General features: G+C 40.7%; 1 pseudogene; it reads left to right on the top strand.

Moving 5' to 3' along the window:
* Positions 1 to 14,571: 14,571 nt before the first annotated feature.
* LOC121932337 lies at positions 14,572 to 14,714 on the top strand (annotated as a pseudogene).
* The last annotated feature ends 1,387 nt before the right edge of the window (positions 14,715 to 16,101 follow it).

Below are 16,101 nucleotides of genomic sequence, written 5' to 3'. Positions count from 1 at the left end.
TGTACTAGGGTTGCCCAGGGGCGTCTCTTTCAGATGCCCCCAACCCTAGTACGTACAGAGTACATACAAAATGGTGGCGCCCATTTTACATGGGTGCCGCCATTAGGACATCATGACCGTGCTGCCTCCAAATGGAGCAGCACGGATGTGACGTTCTGGCACCGTGGAAGGGCGCCTGTGGCACCCTTTCCGCGGTGCTGGAAGGGCGCCTGTGGCACCCTTTCCGTAGCGCTGGAAGGAGCTCCATTTTGTTTTGTTTTACACGGCTGCACCAGTGACACAAAGGAGAAAGGGGCTGAGCGGCCCCTTTCTCCTTTCCCCGCCACTGTCGGGTTGTCCTTGGGGCTTGAAGGCCCAAGGACACCCCAGGACACCCCTTTCCAGCTCACGGGGAAGCGGCCTTTTGCCGCTTCCCCGTGGCCTGGGAAAGCGGTGGATCAGGGCCTCAGGGCTGCCGCTGTGGCAGCTGAGGCTCCGATCCGTTGGGGAAAGGGGCGGGTACAGGCCACCCCAAAGGGGCAGTCTGTCACGCGCCATTTTGACACCTCCATATGGCTAAACCAGAATACTCCACAAACACACTTCCAGACTGCACAATTCAGGATTGCAGTTATTTTGGTGATGTAGAGATAAAAGTTATTGGGTTTTCTTTGTTTTTCTCTGTCCTTTGAGAATAAGCTTTCTGATCTTCAGTTGCAATTAAAACAGCTCACCACAAACTTTAGCCCTACTCTACCTATTATCCATTTCAACACCAGGTAGAATGAAGCAAGTTTCTCAGGGAGCAGATCCTGAGTGTGGTTGGCTTCAGCCCCTCAGGCTATGCCTTCTAAACTCCCAAGGTGTTTATCTCCATTGGAGGTACAATTGTGTGTGCAACACTGTCTGGCCTTAGCCCCTTAAATTAGTATGGAGATGGACAGCATCCTATCAATATCTACACATGGACTTGGGAGCGAGTGCTATGTTGTCACTTGGTTCAGGCAGTAAAGTAACTTGGGCTAGTCCTGGAGCGAAACACTTTTTGGCCTCTGCAGACCCAACAGCGGCTTCTTATGAAGAATAGAACTGGGGCCCAAGATGATTTCTTCAAATAATATTATTTGTCTCCTTCTTTGGAGGTTTTTGAAGAGAGGCTGGATGGCCATCTGTTGGGGATGCTTTGATTCTGCATGGCAGGAGGGTTATTTGATTCTGCATGGCAGGAGAGTTGGATGGCCCTTGAGGTCTCTTACAACTCTATGATTATACTTGCATCAGAACATACAGAGAATCAGGACCACCTGCTCCTGTTTACGTGATGGCTATCCGGGTGGGTTCACTCCAACAAGAACAAATGCAGAGAGCCAGCATGGTGTAGTGTTGGGCTATGACTCTGAAGAACATAGTTCAAATCCTCACTCAATCATGGAAACCTAGTGGGTGATACTGGACATGTCACACTCTCTCAGATTCAGATGAAGTCAAGGGAAAAAACCCTTTGAATAAATCTTGCCAAGAAAACCCCATGATAGGTTCACTTTAGGGTCACTATAAGTCAGAAATGATTTAAAGCCATACAACAACAACAATGAAAATATCTGTAGTCTGTGGCTTGCATCTGCTTATATTAATTAGATCACAGGACCTGAACCTAATAGAAAACATAAGCGGGAGGCAAGTCTCAAAGCATATAAAAGAAAAAGACTGAAATTCTACAAATACATATGTTTCCTAGGAAATTTTTTAAAACCCCTCTAATTCTTTTTGTTGTTTTCAGGTGAGCAGTACATGGAGAGGAACCCTCACTTTCTAGTCTGGCCACTTTTCAGTTTACTAGATGCCACTACAAATGTTTAACCTTTGCACAAAGAGCACTAACAGTGTTAAAGGCAAAGTCACTATCAGAGTAACCCTTTTAATGTTAATGAATAAAGACACAGAGCTATGCTAGCACAATTCAAGGAAACAAAAATAAAATGAAAGGATGTGAATTCTTTGACAAACACACAGAATCAAGGGTGGGATACAGTGATTTCAAGGAGCAGTTTTAGTCATATGTGTGAAGAAATCAGGACAAGGGCATTCCTTTTTCAGTGCCAAACTTTACATAGAGAGATCCCAAGTGCTATGTGAGTTTGCCTCCCTTTCTACCCTGAAAGAAATAGCCTTGTTCCACATAAATCTGTATCTAAATATTCTATTAATAAGATCTCTACTAGTACTAATCTACTAGGAACTCATTGTGATACTTTTTTTTAAAAAAAGGCCAAGATCCAAGGAGACCAGTGAACCTGCTTCCATCATCTGAGCATGGGGACAATTCTCTGTCCCGTCTGAAGCCTGTGTCTGTCCTCAGAACTTCTCAGGTGGCTTGGAAACCCTCCGGAATAGGTTGTGAGGCAGTATGAAGGGCTGCAGAGCTGAAGAAAGTCCTGTCATGCCGTGTTGGTTGCTAGCACAAGATTGGATTTAGACCTTATTCATATTCACATGGCATTTGGACTGAATATTTGCACTGCTTCCAACTTTCTCGTGCAAAAAATGGGGGATATCATCACTGTATCTTCTAGTGTCTGGGTCCAGGCTATCTATAAGCCTGCCTGGGCTTTAAATCTTCAGGATGGAGGGCTACTTTTGATCCCACCACCTTACAGCCACCTCTGGCAATCCTTGGAAACAATGAAGAAAAATAAACATCTGATACGACAAAACATTAATCTAAGGTTCATATTCTCTGCCATTTCACAGATGAAAAGCAGAACACATGTGGCCAAGCATCATCATAGTGTGGTCAAAATGGCAAAAGTTAATGCTAAGTTAGCTAAGTGAAAATTACTTTTGCACTTGGAACTCAGTTTATGACTACTGAAATAAGCTGAGGACAAAGGAGGCAAAGTGGGAGAAGAAAGAAACTAGAACATTTTAAGAGCAGCTGAAAAGGTGGGACAACCAATGATTAATCAGGAGTGTCCCTGCCATATTTGGACATTTGGAAGATATGAGGCTCAGGGTCTAGTATATTTTTGTGTTTCAGATTGGTTTTTATCTGTGTGGGGTTTTTTCCCCTTGCGTTTCTATGTGTAAGACATGCAAGATACAAATATCTTAAATAAATGTCAGTAAATGTAGAAAATTGCAGTGGTATGAAGTTAATTGTGCAGTGTAGTGAGCTACTGCACAGATATGGTTTAGTGGCCGGAGGCAGTCAGAATAGCCAACATGGTAACTGCTCTGAGTACTCTAACACTTCAGACAAACTATACAAGCATTCCTTCAACATGAGCAGAGTTTCTGCAGGTCCTTGTTTGTGAAAGCAGCAGACCTCTTGCAACCCAAACTTGTATGAGCTGAAGTACAATTTTTCTTACTACAAAACTAAGCCCACTACATTTTTTTCCAAACTATTGACATCTCCAAATACGCTCACAGAAGCAAAATCAGGACATTGTTAATGGCAGTGTTTTACCAGGAATGTCCTCCCCCACTCCAATAAAAAAACAACCAAAGGCAGCTGGAAAATATAAGCTCAGCACACAACTACTATACAACACGCTCTCTCCTTTTCAGAAGGCAGGCTGCACCATTGCATCTTATTATTTGAATCTAGCTCAGTAACCTTCAGTGGGCCTGTTCTGGTTGTGCTGATTGACATCTAAATACACTGTCTCTGCCCTGTAAAAAGGGCAGCAGGACCACATTTTCATGCCATTTACTCTTAATGACACAAAGGCAATTTAATGTACTTGAAGCTGGCACATTTTCTGCAATGTGTTCACTCTCCCTGATTTGAAAAAGTGGTGTTCCTGTTTGCTTAGCTCTGTTGTGCAAGAACCCTCTTTAAACATTTGCTCAAGATCTGCGTGGCTTTTGTCATGTGCCCATTTGCCTTCAGACAAAAGGCATAAAGGACAAGAAGAGCTTTATGTAGTGTGTTAATGCTGCCTACACAGTTCAGATCTTGCTTGTTTTCAAATGGCAACAAGATTAATTCATGCCTCACAGCTCCTGATATGTTAGGCATGATTAAAAATAGATTAAAAATAGAGAGTACAGAAACCCACAACTAAAAGGAAGGAAACATGGACTTCTTCCCTGTGATGGGAGGTTTATACAGTGGGATCTTTAGGGCTTAGAGGTATTTTGAAAAATGATGATGCAGGGAAATTATATAAGATTTATCAGAGAAAAGTACAAAAATCTCTCTCTGAGTTTGGGTTCATAGGCTCAGGATGGGCAACAACACACCCACTTCCTTCAGTGTACAATTAATCCCACAGGATGTTTGATGATCAGTCAACATGATTTAAAAAAAAAAAAACCTTCGGAGACTAGGAAAAGGTCACCACAACGCATATGTGAATTTGACAAGCCCAAGAATTCTTATTTTTTATCAAAATTAAAACCAAGTCAAGGATTAATTTTCTTCTTTCATTCTTTCTCCTGCCAGCCAACAGAGAGCTGTGCAATGTTACCTTTTCAGACAAGAACTCCCAGAATCCCCCGCCAAATAGTTGCAGAACTCTAAAACTTATTGCTCCAGAACAACTTTTCTAAGTTCTAATGGAGATTTCACCATGCTCTGAGGCAGTCTATTCCACTCTTGAACAGCTCTTATAATGAAGAGGTTCTTCATAATGTTTAGGTGGAGTCTCTTTTCTTTAAATCTGAATCCTTTGGTTTGTTATTCTAGGACTTTACTGCATGAAAAAAGAAAGGTGGAATCAATCAGGAGAGTAGTGGCTTTCTCTTTGCCACTCCACATGATGTCATAGCACTTCCATTCTCTTCCCAAGGGGAGACAGTCATCAAAGCATGCCTTCTGCTGAACGAGAAAAATCTGTTCAGCAAAAGACACGCTTTGATGATCATCTCCCCTCAGGAAGAGAATGTAAGTGCTACAATGGCATGAGGAGTGGCACAGAGAGTCACTACTCTCCTGATCAATTTCACCTTTCTTTTCTCATGCGGTAATGTCCTAAGTCTCTGAAGTAGCAGAAAACATTTTCTAAATGACATGTACTCAGCTTTTTTAAAAAAAACCGCTCTTCTTTTCTTGAAGTTAAGTATACACTGCTCTTAAACTCATTCTTCATAAGGCTTGATTAACAAACCTTTGATCATCTTGGCCTGTATCCATATGGCAGAAATAATCCAGTTTGACACAACAAACTACCATTCCCAGAATTCCATAGCATGGAGCCATGGCAGTTAAAGTGGTGTCAAACCAGATTATTTCTGCTGTATGGATGCAGCCTTGGTCACTCAAGATAAATTACATTTATTTACATTTATTTAGGTAATACCTTGCCTGTCTGCAACTACAGGACCCGAGGAAGGTTACACCAATTTAAAACCAAGTGCAGCTAAAATATATTTGATACAAACATTTAAAAACAATTAAACAATTATATTAAAAGAACTAAATGAAAACAGTTTAAAGCAAATTAAAACATAGCAAAAAGGAAACAAGTATAGTACACTACATTAAAAAAAACATGCCACAATCAGTTAAGAGCCAAAGGCTTGCCTAAATAAAAGGCCTACCAGGTGGAAAGAGAGTAGACAAAGCCCTTTGTGGGATGAAATCCCACAACTTGGAAACAGCCACAAGGGTTGTATCCACAATGCAGAAATAAAACAGTTTGACATCACTTTAACTGTCATGACTCTATCCTACAGAATGCAGGGATTTGTAGTTTGATGAGGCCCCAGATATCTCTGAGAAACCAGGCTGAATAGCTCAACAAACTACAGATTCTATAAATCTACAGGATGGGGCCAGAACAGTTAAAGTGGTGTCATATTGCTTTATTTCTGCAGTGTGAAAGAGCTGGAAGAAGGTTCTCTTCCATGGTGGGATGGAGAGAAAACCTCCCTCAGAGATCTCAAAAGTCTTACAAAAGCCCTTCCCTGGACATCTTAAAAGCATTTCCCAAGCAGTGGTGGCTACATCAGCTATGGAACATGAGGAACGAAGCAGGAGAAGGTTTTCTATTTCCCTCCCTCTTTCTCTGTTGCCCTAAGTAGCAGTAAGCCAGTTGCAACAATTGACAAACTATGCTGTGAGTTGCTTGTAAGCTCATTTGCTTGTTGTTGCATGCCGAGTCATTTCTGACTTATGGCAACCCTAAGGAGTACCTATGACAGGTTTTTTTTGGCAAGTTTCTTCAGAAGGGGTTCACCACTACCATTCTCTAAGTTTGAAAGAGTGTGACTTTCCCAAAGTCACCCAATGAGTTTACACAGCTGAGCTGGGAATCAAACCCTGGTCTCCAGAGTCATAGTCCAACACTCAAACCACTGGCCCCTTTTGTAAGCTCATAAGCCTTGTCAAAACCCAGTGCAGGGCCTTACGTTGGCTAGTGAGGCTGTAGTAGCTCTGAAAATAAATCTTCAGATCAACAGAATTTCCTATCATTTCTCATTCTAGGATGCCAATATATACATTCTGAATGGCTGGCAACACTGCTACTCACCCATTCCCTCAACAGTTAGGAACCTCAGTACAGTATATGGCCAATACCTAAGATTAAAATTCTAGTTAGGAAAGAATGTTTTTATCTCCTGGCAATCTAACTTAGCTTTGAGAAACACCTGCTACTTTGGAATTTGTTCAGGAAATGGATGTTGAAGAAGAAAGCACAAACAAAAGACAGTCTGTGCATTCTGTCACTTCCTCAGGTGGGGGTGTCATAAGAATGCAAGCACAGGTGCTGACAAACCAAAAGACTATATTCAGATCACTGACTGAAAGACTGCATACCCTCCAACATTTCACAAGCTGGGACATGTGTGACCAAGCAACATCAGAGTGTGGTCAAGATGGCAAAAAGTATCAGTGAGGGAAAACACACAAGCTAGGAGATATTGCAGCACTTTGCTTTTGCCAGAGCCTACTGGGAAGAGCAAGATTCACCCCCCCCCCTTCTCTTTTCAGCTGAGTAACTTGAATGCAAACTAGTTTAGCACTTTGTGGCAAATGAAATATGGTGAGGACAATGGGGAAAGTGGGAGAAGAAGAAACTGGTAGATTTTAAAAGCAGCTGGAAAAGTGGTAGGAAAGAGGATTATTCAAGATTATTCTTGCCAAATCTGAACTGTTGGAGGATAGGTGACTGAAGTGAGCACAACCATCCCCACATTGCTCTGTGAGCAAGACCATACTTGCCTAGGTCTTCTGATTAGCCCCTGTGTATTTCCTTCTTGGGAATGAGAGAAGAACCACCAGCCTCAGATGCCTTAGTGAGAAAGGAGTTATATTTCTACTGTAATGACAAATCCCTGGTGCTAGTTACAGTTCCATCCCTGGTAGAGGACTATGTGCCACTGAACCTCTTGGAGGGCCCAAGTAATGCCACCATTGGTTTCCTCATTTCCAGTGGTACATATTTGGCATTTAAGGCATAGAAAAGGGAAGGGACAGGTATCTATTACAAACACTTATACTGAGTCCAACTCAGACTTTAGAAACTTGCCTTTTTGAGACAACTCCCAGAATTCTGTATTCAGCAAGGCCAGCAATCTTGCTGGTTGTAGTATTCAGGGATTTGCAATTCAAAAATGGAATATTTCCAAGTTCTGTTCCAAGCAAGGCTTCATTGTTAATGTGCTCTAAATTGCTGGTGTAACCTCAGGGAAGTGATGCTCAGATTGCAATCTGTAAAATGTCAATACTGAAAAGCTACCTCAAAGTTTGGGGAGGTCAAGCAATTTAAGGCACATGGAAAACGCATGAAATCAGTACAGAAATAAAGAGATGACAAAACCTTTTAAAATGTGGATATGGAAAGTGAAATTTCTAAATTGTATTTGCAGGACTGCTTCATAAAACATGCAGATATGAATCTAAGAGAATACAGCAGTAAATGAACAGAATCAGGCTGTCTTGTTCTTCAGACCCATGAACTTCGGTGGCCATTAGCAGCTATTTTTCAATCCATCCAAATCTCACCATGATTTGTGCCCAAAAAAATAGTTAACACTCAGTCAATAATAGCCATTAAGATTTCCAAAACACAATAGAATAATAAGCCTTTTGTGTAGAACAACAAGACGCCCATGAGAAGTTGTAGTTTCAAAGGAATACTGTAATTTAGAAGTGCTAGCTTAGTGTTGCCATTTTTAATGCAGTTGTTGCTTATTTGGAGACAAATTCCACTTATTTACAATTGCATATGATGCCACACACTGCAGCACTCTCTCAGTGCTGGGATACAGACTCATTCTAGATAACAAATTAACAATTCATTTCTACTTACAAGCTGCTCAAGGGGATTTACTCCCTGGTAAGTGTGTTGAAGATTGTAGCCTAATGATCTATTCAGCTTTCCAAATAACTTTCAATAGTTCCTTTTCAACAGTATTTTACTAATTGCTATGGCCAATTCTCTTACATGTGCATGTCTTAGTATCTAATAGCTTCACATAATAGTATGAAGTGTGGACTGGGCTCCTTTGAAATTATTGTGCCAGAACAGATGTAAAGGCTCTCAAATCATGGATCATTGTTTTGCTCAATCTTTCATATTATTTTTATGATTACCAGCTTCAGGAGGAGGAGAAAGAAAAGGATGATTGTTTTAATGTAGCATATTGTTTTTATATTGTTTTGTAAAAAGAAGAAAAATACCTGAAAGTAGTAAAATTAAACATGACCAATGTTGAACCTGTCTTGTACTTTAAAAACAGTTCCAGGACCCTGTCTAAGATTTCAGACTTGAAAGTTGCTACTTGAATTGCCAGCATATTTACTATTTCTCCCATCTGCCGCTTGTGCTTCAATTTTCCTAAGAGGGTATCAAGGACAAACTCAAACCTGCCTCACCTGTTACAGCATTTTTTATCTCAAGGTGGACACTTCAAGGAAGTGAGCAGTTCCAAGCATCTTCAACCCTCAAAGTTTTAAACCAATTCACAGGACTGCTTTTAGCTTGGCAGAATGTGATTTAATACAATACAGTCTGGAGAACTGTAGTAGTATAAGATGAAAATAATATAATTTGACCTCTGTGTGTGTATATGTGCCTTCAAGTCACCTGTCGACTTATGGTGACTCCATGAATTTTATTGTTTGTTTGTTTTTGTTTTTTAGCTAAGGAGGTAATTTTGCCAGCTCCTTCCTCTGAAATATAACCCACAACACCAAGTATTCATTGGTGGCCTCTCAACCAGGTACAGTGGAACCTTGGTATCCGCTGGGTTTTAGCTCTAGGTTCCCCCATAGATACCAAAATTTACTTGGATAAAAGGAACATCCCAAAAATAGATGAAGAGGAAAGAATACTTTTGAATCAGGAAATAGCAATGGTTGAGATATTAGAGTCAATAAAAAACATGAAGACTGGGAAAACACCAGGCCTGAATGGGCTAGCGACATTATACTACAAAGAATTAAAGGATGAAATAAATACAAAAAGTTTTAAACAATGTATCAATAGGAGACAACCAAAAGCATGGGATGTAGCTAATACAACACTCATTCATAAAGAAGGGAAAGATCCTAAAAATCCAACAAGCTACAGGCCAATTTCTCTTCTAAATCAATATTATAAAATCTTTACCAAAATAATAGCTAATAGACTTAAGACGATCTTACGAAAATATATGCATTCAGACCAGAACGACTTTCACCCAAAGAGAACTTTAAGGACAAATATAAGAACAGGAAAACTGGTGAGTAATATTTTATACAGTATCCACAGCAAGGATTATATATGCTACTAATTGAAAATGTGATGCCTTCATATACAGATTTGTTAAATAAATGAAGAGACATGATGCAGATGGACATCTTAACAGGCTTTCTAAAAAAAAAATCATTACTAAAAAATAGAAAGAGAATGGACAATGGTGGAAAGATACTGGAAAACAGTCTGGCCAAACACTTAAACTATAAAGTGTAATTAAATAGGGGAATAATTAGAAATAGTACAAGAGACAAAAGCAACAAAATGGAGTAGATTGGAGGATAATACAATCAACTGATTATGGTTATTCAGTATGGCAGCCACTTATATCCTAAAGACAGTATGGGGGCCACAAATTATTCTTGGTGGCAAAACAGCTTAGAAGATGGCTGAATGTTAAGATATGCTTTAGCCTATTTTTCATATTAATCCATCCCAGTAATGTGTATTTGTGTGAACATTTGTGAGAGAACCACCATTATGGAACCACTATAATGTATTATCTGTTGCTTTCCACTTTGTTTAATGGCTACATGTTGGGTCAAGATTTTTAAAACTATCATGAAAAAAAATGGATTTGAAAAGGGATAGCAAATTAGGCCTTCTTCTCTGATTTCAACATCCAAGAAAAAAGGCATGGTAACAGAAAAGCAACAAAATGAGAAGGAAACATAACAAGCATTTCTTCTTAGTTCTTAAAAACACCCTAGAAGCTCAGTTATTGTGCAACTGAAACCGGAAACCTTAAAACCTTAAACCTTAAAAAAACAAGCAAGAAAAGGCAAACGGTGTCATACTTGTGGTAAGTCTTGCTCAGACCAGAGCAAACAAACACACTAAAGCTGACTAGCAAGAGCTCAAGCAGATCACATGTATGCTAAACACAAGAGAAGTGAAAACAGAGCTGCCATAATTTATTTGCTCCCCCTAAATAGAACATAATATTGCGAGGCACTTGCTTCAGAAAATGTCAAAGTCTTAATCCAACTTGTGATTTACTCCACAGCAACACCCAGGATCTCCACCCGGATCACATCAGTTGCTTTAGTTTTTCAGTTCATACACTGAGTATACTTATCAAGTTGGCTATCACTCCTCTTCAATAAATAAAATGAAATAAAAATCAAGCCATGAAAGATAGCCAGAATATAATAAAATATAACTGTCCACCTCTGAGGTTTTAGTGTAGTTACTTTTCTAACAGTGACTTTGCAACAACAGATATGTTACCTCCAAGTCCCGTTTTGAACTTATTCCATTTTGTCCCTCATATGTAAAGAAACTGAAGATTATGATACCATGATAACCACAATCATGCTCTTGCACTTTGAAGTTTCACTGTAATCGCAGTGATCTTCAAAACATCTGTGATTTGATGGAAGTGTATCCACAGCAAAGTCAATGGCCCGTTACAGACGGGCTAGAAAGTACGCGCGGAGTGCGTAATAGGGTTAGAAAGGGGCAGTGCTTCCGCACCCCCTAACCCTAGTGCGCGCTCCATGCGCACAAAATGGCGGCGGCCGTTCCACACGGCCACCGCCATGAGGACGTCATGGCCACACTGCCTCCATATGAGGTGGCACGGACATGACGTCCTCGCTCCGCGCTAGGGCGCTTAGTGCGCCCTTTGCACGGAGCAGGAAGGAGCTCCGTTTTGGAGCTCCTTCCTGGTTTGGTCCACTGGGCGCAGCCTTCACACGGCTGCGCCCAGCGGACCAAAGGAGAAAGTTTCTCCTCCTCCCCGCCGCCACGGGGTGTCCTTGGGGCTTGAAGCCCCAGGGACACCCCTTTTCAGGCTGCGGGGAAGGGGCCTTTTGCCGCTTCCCCGCAGCCCGAAAAGCAGCGGATTGGGGCCTCAGCAGCTGTCGCTCTGGACGCTGAGGCCCCGATACAGCGGGGAAAGGGGCGGGTGCAGCCCGCCCCAAACAGGCGGTTTGTAACCCGCCAATGTTTCTTCCATCAAAACACTACTATTTATTTATTCAACCTTCCAATCTAAAAGGTTCTGGTAAAAACACAATAAATTACACATTTTAAAATATAAATTAAGGTAATTATACTATTAGGCTGGAAATGCCTGTGGTCAGCTTTAGATGCCACCTTTTCTGGGCAGGGACATTTTAGCCACAGTAGTTCACACACTGGTAGCATCCTGATTTGATTACTGCAAAGCACTCTACAAGGTGATGCCCATAAAGACAACTTGAAAATTAACAGCAAGTGGAAAATGCAACAGTTAGACTGCTCACTGGAACAAATGGAAATCATACAACTCCAGTCTTAAAGGAATTGTGCTGGTATCTGCTGATACACTTCCAGTTTGAATCCATGGTGGCTGGTGATAATATTTGAAGCTGTAAATGGCTTGGGACCTTGATACTTGAAGGAGTGCTACTCTGTATATATGCCTATCCAACATCTGTGTTCAGCTGGAGGGGACCTCTTCTGTCCCACACAAGTGAAAGCAATACACTGTATAAGAACATGGAAGAGGGCCTTCTCTGCTGTGGCACCCTGTTTGTGGAATGCTCTCCATTTAGACCTGACTGTTGCCAATACTGGCTTCGTTTAAATGACAAATTAAGGCATGATTTTTCAATAAAGGTACAGTCGGCCCTTCTTATACACGGATTTTTTATACACGGATTCAAGCATACACGGTTTGAAAATGTTCCAAAAAAGTATAAATTTACCTTGATGTTCCATTTTTTATTAGGGACACCATTTTGCTGTGTCATTATACTTAATGGGACTTGAGCATACACGGATTTTGTTATACACGGGAGATCTTGGAACCAAACCTCAGCGTATAACAAGGGTCCACTGTATACTGATTTTATCCTATTTGTTTTTAACACAGTTTTATCTTCTTTACTTTTGCGTTGGATAATTTTATCCTTTTTAAAAAACTGTAATTTACCTTTTTACAGTTTTACTTTTTAAACTGATTTTAAACAGATTTTATACCCCACCAAGCTTTCTGGATATACTGGGATGTCAATATTTTAAAAACAAACAAACAAACACCAGTTCAGTTTAGGATAAATTTATAAAAACCATTCATACAATCCACACATGAAAAATCCTTATCCTTATTGTGCATGCAAAACTGCAATCCTTGCATATGCACTTCCACATAAAATGGAAGTAGGAATTATTATTTATTCAAAGCATTTCTATCTTGCTCTTAAGCCAAAAAAGGTTCCCTGAATAACTTACAAATAGGAGCAGCAAGAAAGACTTTGTCCGCAGTTTGCTGTTATGTACCATCAAGTCAGGCTTTGACTGAATGTGATGCTATGAATGAACGATCTCCAAACTCTCCAGTCAATAACAGCCCTGCTCATGTCTTGCAAACTTAGAGACCTTAGGTTTACAATCTAGAAGTCACAACACACAAAGAAAAAAGAAGAAGAAGGGAGAGAGAAGGGAATGACCATGCTCAGGTACTACTTCTTAAAGTTACATTTCTTTCCTGCATCCATTGTTCTTTGTCATACACAGACAGACAGATGTGCGTGCGTACACACCTTGGAACAGAAATATACACTGCAATGAGACAGTGATATTTTATTGATTTATTTTACTATGCAGGCTGCAAAATTTGCTCTGGCTATGAGAAAATAAAGAGTCAGATACCTACCTACCTCTCTCTCTCTCTCTCTCTCTCTGTCTGTGTGTGTGTGTGTGTGTGTGTGTGTGTGTGTGTGTATATCAGGGTAAATAGAAAAGCCACTTGCCTTCTCAAGCTTTTTGTACTATATTTTAATACTGGGTGGCAGGAATGTGCCTTTCATATTAGAAGGAAACATTTTAATGTAAAGTTTATCTTTTTTCTGGTCTTGTTTGATAAATGTAAATTATATGTTAACTTAATGTGTATTCAACTGCTTACTCTGTATTTCATATTTCTATGTACTAATGGCCCATGGCTATAAACAATGCATTTACAATCACTGTTACAGTTCTTGCAACAACCAGCTGGACTCGAAATAATTTAGGCAGCCACATAGCCTGCCAGCTGCTAGGTAATAGTACCTGGTACTTGGTCTCCCAGTAGAGACGATAGTACCTTATCTTGTATCACTCCTACTCAAGTAAACATGGTAATAGTTTTGATCAAAAGCTTTTTTTAAAAAAACCACATTGTGTATGTTTGTGAACTCAATTACATTAATAGACCTTTTTATTTAAACAGGCCTTCAGCTTTTAATTGGTGCTGCAGGAAGGCTCTTCTAATGAGGTGTGGTTGCTTTTTGCCTTTACCTTGATTTGAATGTGTTTTTAACTTTTGAATGTCTTAATTGGAGTGTCTATTTATTTTTTAAAAACCTTTTGTATTATATATGGGTTTAGCTATATTTTAACTTCTATTTTGAACCACCTGGGTCCCATAATGGGAGAAAGGCAGAATAATAAACAAACACACAACCTCACAGCTGCACAACTTCAGTAAGACTTGCATAGGTGTTTTTTGCAATCTTGTTATTGGTGCCACAGAAAGGAATGGTATGGAGAGCAGAACAGGCAGGACCACACAGAGTTCTGACTATTTTATAAATTATGTCATCTTTGTCTCTAGTACACGCATTTTATACATTAGGTTATGGCATTGTAATTATTATTCTGCCCTGCAGATATTTAACTGCATAACCATCTTAGCCATTGATGCATTATATTTACAACATTCAATACTACAGTTCTGTATACAAAAAACATTTCTATATCTATCTCACAGATGTTATAAATCAGGGGTGAGCAACTGCAGGGGGGGGCAGGAACAAGCTTGCCTCCTAAAGCCCATTTCAGGCTGTTACGTAGGGTTGCCAGAATAAAAGCAGGAGCAAGTTCCTGTCCTTTAGCAGTTGTATAAAAGATGGTATTTCAGGTTTTGATTGTCATTCAACTTACCTTGCAGGGGAGACACCATGATCACGAAGGTTGCTTTCTCAAGGTGAGGCTCATCCATTGCACTCCGGGTGTGCTGACCCCTGCAATTTCCCCAAATGCAAGAAACTCAACTTGCTGAAATTCTGTCTTCTGCACAACCACTAAAGGGACAGGAGGCCTCTCCAGTTTTCACTCTGGAAATTGTACAGAGTGAAGGGGGAACACAACCTCAAATCCTTCCATTTTCATCCAAACTGACAATAATATCACATCACTTCCTGTTGCCATTTTGAGAAGAAAACTGAAATATTTGGGATCAGCATGGGGTTGTGGGGTGCATGTGGAGTTGGAGAGCAGGGGTATTTTTGCATGCTTATATGCATTTGGGAGGGCTTTCTTCATGGTTTGGGTACAAAAATTGCCCCAAAATCATGCCATTTTCTATGGAGGAGTTGGGGGTCTTTAAGAGAATGATAGGGGCTTCAGTTGCCACAAAAGTAGCATCCTGGGGCTGCATGCGCCCCATGAGCTTTAACCAGTTCTGTTAGAAACAAGCAAGCAAACAAGCCTATCCCTGTCTGCAGTCAGCTTAGAATTTGCCATCAAAATGTAGCCCTTCCCTAGACAAGTGCCATGACTCATTTTAACGAACAGATAAGAACTTCTGAACAGAGCCATTAGGGCCTGTCCCCTAATGCATTAAATTACAAAAATGTAAGAAAAGAAAACACATCATTTAGTCTTTTGATATTTTAGTGAAAGTGGGAAGAAAGATATGGAAGACTAAGACTAAGCAATAGCCAGAAATGTTGAATTGGGCCTGACTACTCATAGCGGCAGACATTGTTATATGGAAACTGTGATGCAATATTTTGTCAGATGGCCTCTGTAGCCTCCACCAGGAAATAAATAATGTACACAGGTGGGACCAGACCAGTGAGATCAATGGCCTTGCCCTGGGAGTTGAAATCTGAGGAATGTTTGGGTGGCTGGTCCTCCCTGCCACCACCAAGGCTGCATTATCAATGGTGCAATTGGAGCAAATGCTCTGGGGCCCTTAATGGATAGGGGCCACAGCCTACAGCCTCCCTCCATGCACTTTTCTTGTACTGTGATGCTGCTAGAGAGAAATACTCCTGTGAAAAGGAGAGCTGTAGCTCTCTCACATACTGCCCTCCGCAAAGGTTGGTGGCAGTTACCACATCTCTGGCCTCATTTCTCATCTCTAGAGTGAGTAAAGATGCAAGTGGATAACTGAGATCACTACCTCTTGGACTCTGAATTCAGTCAAACTTGGGCTCCTCTCTGCTCACCTCTGCCACCAAGTTCAATCTGCTACTGCACACTACTGGCCTACCAGAAGAGGAACTTTTTGAACACTCTCCAGGTCCCTAACAGCTTTAATCCGGCTACTCATCTGGGGAAAAGACAAAGTGCCCATTGGTGTGCTCTCTCATCCATTGGTGACACTTGGTGGCTTTAACCTGGTCAGCAGCAGTCTTGTGGGAACTACCAGAGAACTGTCTGCAAGCCATTTTAATTT

This window comes from Sceloporus undulatus, chromosome 5 (genome assembly GCF_019175285.1).
Source record: "Sceloporus undulatus isolate JIND9_A2432 ecotype Alabama chromosome 5, SceUnd_v1.1, whole genome shotgun sequence".
Classification (NCBI taxonomy): Eukaryota; Metazoa; Chordata; class Lepidosauria; order Squamata; family Phrynosomatidae; genus Sceloporus; species Sceloporus undulatus.
The sequence above is the reverse complement of the archived record's forward strand: the minus strand, read 5'-3'. Positions and strand labels throughout refer to the sequence as shown.